Here is a 7,085-nt window from a genome sequence, read left to right as displayed (position 1 = left end):
GTACATGCCTTCCTGTTTTTTGTTTTCTGCCTTTATTTTCAGGTTGGAAAGAAGTCAAGGGCCTAGCTTTGCAGGGCGCAGCTAGAAGTCAGTAAGAGCAGGAGCAAACCCTGCAAGCCCTAGAACACCGGCCACAGTTACATCACAAACGAAATGCACCACTTGGATTATCTGTTGTTTAAAATAGACGTCTTTAGTACGCTATCTATGTGAATAAAAGCATAAACATTTCAGCTATCAACTCATCAGAACTGCTTGAGCAAGCATAAAGTATCTTCTTGGCACCAGGTAGTCACTCCGTCCTCTTAACACGATTTTTCTCTCTGGAACTTACTCTTCAGCCGCATGCTAATGGGTTCATCTTAAGATAGCAAAGCGATGCATGTTTTTAATATCAGACTTCCTTGCATCGGTGAGAGCTACAGATTTTTTGCTGACAAGACAGTTTTAGAACTACATGAATGGTACATCTTTGTTTAGGGAAAAAAATGAGGTGAGTAAGAATTCTGAACCACAAATGATGCCATGTGAAAGACTAAACTGAGCACAAGAAGCATTACAGACCACTTTGCAAATGCAAATGAAGTAAGGTGAAGAATAAAATGAAAGCCCAGCTCTCCCCCAAATGTTTCTTTTCTAAATAGCCTTCATTCTTCGCAGTTTAGTCTATATTTCCATGTTTATTTTCTGATTTTATTTTTTATTTTCCATGTTTATTACTGAGCAGGAGTACCTGAAGCAGATGACCTAAAGTTCTTTTTATTTGGCTTATTTTTTAATTTCCCCCTAAGCCCTTGGGTATTGTTATTTAATTGTTTCAGAGGACCAGCCGCAGCCTCTAAAGCCACAGGATAAGCCCTGCCTGACTGGTCACAGAGTCCACCAGACACAGACTGAAGTACTCACATAACAAATACTGCTAATGATTGAGTGCTGCATGAACTGGAGCACAACCCTCTTTCTGCTAGAAGAGGTCTGTGATAACAGGCTCACCCTAAGGAAGCAAGATGTCTTCCCTTTTCATCCCCAAGACAAATCAGCATGGGTTTCCTCTGCTCTGGCCATCCACCAGAAAGTCTTCATCCATTACTCTTCCCAGTTCCCTTTACAGGCAAGCATGTACAATTTTCGGTCCACTCTCTCTAACACCAACGTCACCCCCTCAACTGCACTCGTATATACACACACCCTCTTTCCCTTAAACAGAAAACAGAAAAATTAGAGGCAAGTAAGGAGAGCAGATTGCTCACTAAATCTTTGTTGTCGAAGACAGCAAAAGAGCTTAATGAGTGCCTTGGCCGAGAGCCCCACGCTGGCTTGAGCTGGCTGCTCCTGTGACGACAGCATCAGCACGGTTTTATTCTCAGCTCAGTCAGCGCCTCCCCAGCGAAGGACTTCAATCATGCCAGACCCTATGTTCACACTGCAAGGGACCGCTGGCTTCCCCTCTATTCCTGTGGGTGACATACCAGAGAGATCAGGGAGAAGAAATACAAGAGAAATCCATGTCTGTCCTAGGCTACTGTGGTCAGATAATTCCTTTTGGATTTGTATCAAATTCCATTTAATGCCATCCATTTCTGTGGCCTCTTTTTTTCCCCCTGCCACTGAGGTCCTCTCAACTGTCCCACCAACAAGTCCGCCTTTTTCTGATGTCCCCAAGTGCCTGCATGGACACAGTATCAGATAAGCACTGCGATGAGTGACGGGGTTAACTGATAAAAGTTGCTAATTAAAGTCCTGTTTTCCTCACTCCTGAAAGATTAACTGGGCCAAAATTTAGAGCACAGGGGAAGTTTTACTTTTAACAATGTACACTGTTTGGTAAATAAAAGGCTCTAACAATTTCAGAGAAAGTTGTGCCAAGAACCTTGCAAAAACATTTTCCTCCTCAGAGAATTATACGAATGGTACAATTCACTTTAAAGCTCTGTAGGTTTAACTTTGCGAGTCTCTTGTAAACACTGAGGCTAATTCACTGAAAACGCTGCAGCACTGAAAGCACAATCATTTTATAATCTTAACCATTCATTTCCAATTATATATTCCTAACATTTCAAACTGGCCAAAAATCAAAATTACTGGAAAATTGGAAGTGGGCTTAAAGAAATAATTTCTGTCTTCTCCAGTACAACGTTAGATATCCACTTACTGGCAGGACTGTACAAATGAGATAATGAAGTCATATTAGGATGGCAGTGACTAAGCTAATACCTATACTAAACCACTAAATGCACCCAGTGTAAACTGCGTGGCTCTCGGGCTGAACTGACTAAGCCTGAACTGAGTCCCTGTGCAATCCATAGAAAGGCTGCTGCTTTTCTTTCTGGCAGTGGCACAATTACCAAACAGTTCATCATTACTGGTTGTATAAAATACTACAGAAAGTCTAACTAGCAGAAGGAGAAATACTCTTGAGGTGTAAAAATGTTCTCAGATGCCCCAAGTGTGTACACACCTGTTTTGTTACTTGCTTGTAATATTCCCAGATGGAAAATGATGAAGACCTACTTTGAAACAGTGTGATGAGCTGAACTGAACTCTGTCTGATAATGAGCACAGAGATTTCTAAGCATGTTTTTGATTTAAATGCTGCAACAGTGATTATTTACTGTGAGTGTAACAGAACAGATGGTGAACACTTAGCTGACCGATATTTACGGGTTGCACATGCAGTACATCAGGACTTTTATTAGCATTGAGGTAATGATTCTAAATTGCAGCTTGTTTGCTTGCTTCTTTTAGGAGAGAACTTCTGTTAATAAATGGAATGGAAAATGGAAGATGATTACCACTGAAGGATTACACTTATGCCTTGACTACCTTGTGTTTGATTTGTTCAGATTTCATAAGGTAAACCAGGGCAGGCAGGTCATGATGAAAGCACTCATTTATAATCTATATTAAGTTTAATTAAACATGGGGGATGCAAAAAATCTGATTGCAGGTCCTGACCTGATCCCAAAATTAAGTTTAACCTGGATTTTTTTTTGACATGTTATAAGGACCTGATAGAGGAGTCCAAACTGGCCCCACCATTATTGATGAATTCCAAAGGTGCTTGGTTCTGGACTCCTCATTTAAGAGAAAGCTTTAATTTACTGAGACTGTGCTCTGTTGGCTCTATCACTAAAGAGAGATGGTAAAACCAAGGTCATCATCTACATCAATATATATTTTTTATAATGACAGGATCAGCATTGCTGGTGTTATCTCTGCTTTCTAATTATGTTTTGGAACAGGTAAACTCATTCCTTCCAGTTACCCTGCATTAGTTTATTGACCTCTTTGTGGCACACTTTCAAACCCCATTTTTATGGGATTTGATGCTTATATTGCAGCTATGGTCTATATTTGCGATGACACTATTTCAGAGAAAAATGAAGAGCCACACGTCACTTTCTTCTCCTCAGTCTGTGAATGGTAAAGTTGTTGAGATTCTCTTCATGATCGAAAGCTACTTTGCAACATAGATACCTAGTACTCATTAAAAGGCCTGGCTTGACAGCCACCAAGGATGGAATGTCTTCTTTATCCATGGAGCAAATACAGAACAACATCACAAATACGTTAAACTGGCAACACAAGTTCTATTCCCTAATTTGGCCTCTCAATGGAGAGTGCCAGGTAGGACTCCAGTGTGACCCCACTAAATTCTCATTCACATTCATAGCAACATTTTTAGATTTCAACAACCCAGGCTGAATTTTTACTGAGAGCCTAGTAATTATTGCAGAAACCATTTATTTTTCCGTTCCTTACCATTGCTTCTACAGAAGTCAGGAGCAGCAACAGCTCTAAGAATTTGGACCTAAAAGCAATACGCAGCAGAAAAGGTGTTAGAGAACCCTTCATAAGAACAGGAACCTAAAACCTAGCAATGCTACCACAAAAATTATCTAAAAGATAACTAGAGCTTTAGCCCTACCCCACCACTATAGCCTGATCCTGTTCCTAAGTCTACACTGGAGACTGAAAAGCAGCCTCGGGCCTCATTTAATTCCAGAACAGGTTGCAAAACTCCTTGAGAGAAGTTTAATGAGGAAACATTTCTTCCAGTTCCATTGACACAGGCCTGACCCTGCAAGCCCATTATTCACTCATACAGCCCAGCTGAAGCCAGCAGGAGAGTTTTCTTTGGTAAGAATAGCTCACGTAAGGAGTTGTGTTGAAAGGAAAGCTATGAAGAGCTAGCTATGAAGAGCTCTGCAGACCATGACTCTGTTAAAGTTTTGGTTTTAGTCGTTAAATCTAATTCAGAATAATGTTGTAAGGTTTTCCCAGTCTTTCTCTGCATAAATGCCTATCTCCTCACAAAGCCCTGTGCTTAGCTTCCAGTCCACCTTTTAAAAGTATTTTAATTTACTTCTTTTTCCAAATTTCTTTATGACCTCTTTATTTTCCAATTGTTTTCCTCCTCCTATTCCACACTGATGCCCACATCTTTTCCTCTTTCAATCCTTACATATTGTTTCATTCTTAAGAATGCTGTCATCATCTAAAGCACACTAAAATTGTTTGAGAAGAAGTTGCTTAGGGATGTGGAACAGAAAGGTCCATGGAGACTTTTGTTAATCATTTTATACATAGAATGTACAACATAGAGATCATTTTGTGCCAGAAAAAAGGAAAGCAATAAAATCAATAAAGCAAAAGAAATTATAGAAATTTACAGGTGTGGAAGGATCAGGTATTAAGGTTATTTAGATTCTCAAATTCTAAAAGAAAAAGGAAACTATAAAATATGTACCTCTGCATATTGCAGAGAAAAGCGCACCCAGCAAATGATGAAGAATGAAACACATACAGTGAATAAGAACACACATCCCCTAGGAGGAGTGCCTTCAACCGCAGAACTAGAAAGAAAGGGGAAACTCACTGACTCCCATCCACCTACAGATGAATTGGTAACAAAAATGATGGGGACTTGCAAATGGCAGAAAATAAACATACAAGGTTTGGAGACAATTTCTTTTGAGAGAGGTTCCAAAATGGAAGATTTCAGTAAAAATCTATAGTTTCCCTTTCACATCTTTACTTGACACCTTGTTCATTCTATAATGTTGCAGAGCATTTTCAGGACTAGCAATAGCAGAGATGTAGAGGAGGGATTATTCTAGCAAACCTTTGCCCTGTCAGAAGCATATTGGCATAGATGTCTGCGTCTGAGTACTAGCTTGTACCTAGCTTGTGGTATGACTGCTTTTTAGGTAAAAAGTGTACACATGATTTTCCTCTTCCTTTACACCTTGCCTTTAATCTAGCTGGAACTTCTATGGATAAGGGTAGGAATAGTAGCAAACAGTGTTTGCAATGATATTGGTGGAAGCCCTGAAGAAGAAATGCCCTGCCGAAATCGAAACGGAAGGTTTGCCAAGCAGAATGCTTTGGAACAGGAAAGCAAATCCTGGCAACAGATTAAAAAGAAGATGAAACAAAGCACCATAACTTTGAAATCTCACACACAGGCTAGTGGATTACTTTGCAAGAGCAACCGCTTTCCTCTCAACAGTGATACTTGTCTATGCAGGAGTTGGGCTGCCACCTTTTGCAACACTATGTCATACTCCACCTCTTTCCATCTAGCACCATGTGGCTGCATCCAGCTCTACATATAGCTTGGACCAAGATATAAACATATCTCCTACCAATACTATGCACTATACAATATATTACAAATACACAAACTATTGTCCACACTGGGAGCTACCACTATATTTATGGTGATTTTTTGACAACTGTGTGCATCAAATGGGTAACTAACATAATTTGCTATTTAAATAAATCAGATTTTTTCTTTCCCTTGTTTCATCTCTTCTCTGAATATCCAGTCAATTTATAACATACTTTTTTTTTGCCAGCAAGGAGCTTGCTTTAAAAAAAAAAAAGAAAAAAAAAAAAAAAAAAAAAAAAAAAAAAGAAAACCTTTAATTCTCTGCTTTCCCTCAGAGCACTACTCCTGCCAAAGGAGCTGTGAATAAAAGCCAGCTTTCACTGCCTTCTCAAGCATCTTCCATGCTTTCTGACTCCACCAGATCTGTTTCACAGACGAATTCCTGGGTAAGACATCAGTATCATCTCCTCTACTCTACACAGCACTGCCATGGTTTGATACTATCACTTACGCAATGCTCCCATCTCCTATCTGGTTAATTAGAAGTACGCAATTCATCTCAGACTGAAACAATCATCTTACAAGAGATTCTATAAGACAAATGCCAAGCCAGTTGGCTATGTTTTCTAATGAAGTAATCCAGTTGTACTTTCTAGTCGGAAATTGGGTCCAATACTGTATATCACAGAATTACATCTTTTACAGTGTACCACACAAGCAGCCTGTGATCCTCTGGTTTCCAACTCTCTACTATCTACATACCCCACACAACAAAGACTGTACATATGGCAAAAAGAGGTCAGCTTCCCAGGACAGCTCTGCTGCCTTCAGCTGGGTTACTCGGGGCATGAGTTTGTACTCTATAAAAACAGCAAAATGCACTCCTGGATCAAACATCCCTCCAAATACTCTGACAGAGAGATGCCTTGTTGCGACAGACCAGCTTTGGATCAGTGCCTGCAGGGAACACATTAGCCACTTTCCTTCCAACAGTAAGTAAACAGCCATACTTCATGCGTGGCCTCCAACGGAAGGTCCTTTGCAGTCTTGTTTGTACTGACAGCTGCTATTTACATACCTTTGAGAATGGCAATGAGTCTGACACTGTCTCACTCTCCATATAAGTCAATAGGGCTGCAAGAGTTATAAATCAGGAAATAATATTTCTTGCAAATAAGCCCAGAGTCTTTAAAATAATCCTAACTAAGACAGCACGATTATTTCTCAAAATAGCAGTAGAGAGAATGGATTGCCTGGAAAGCTGGATTTCAATTCATCCAGATGTGTGCAATGGAATCATTTTTGTTTTCTTACAGCTATTAAAAAGTTATTCATCTTAGCTTTCACCATGGAAAAATACCAAACTCAGGGGCTAGTCATGAATGGCACTAGAATCAATTTAATAGAGACAAAAATATGTCTGAGACAAAACTGATTTAGAGACAGGAATTATTTATAATTATAATTATTT

This window comes from Pygoscelis adeliae, unplaced genomic scaffold (genome assembly GCF_000699105.1).
Source record: "Pygoscelis adeliae isolate BGI_AS28 unplaced genomic scaffold, ASM69910v1 Scaffold320, whole genome shotgun sequence".
Lineage (NCBI taxonomy): Eukaryota > Metazoa > Chordata > Aves > Sphenisciformes > Spheniscidae > Pygoscelis > Pygoscelis adeliae.
This window is presented reverse-complemented; position numbering follows the sequence as displayed.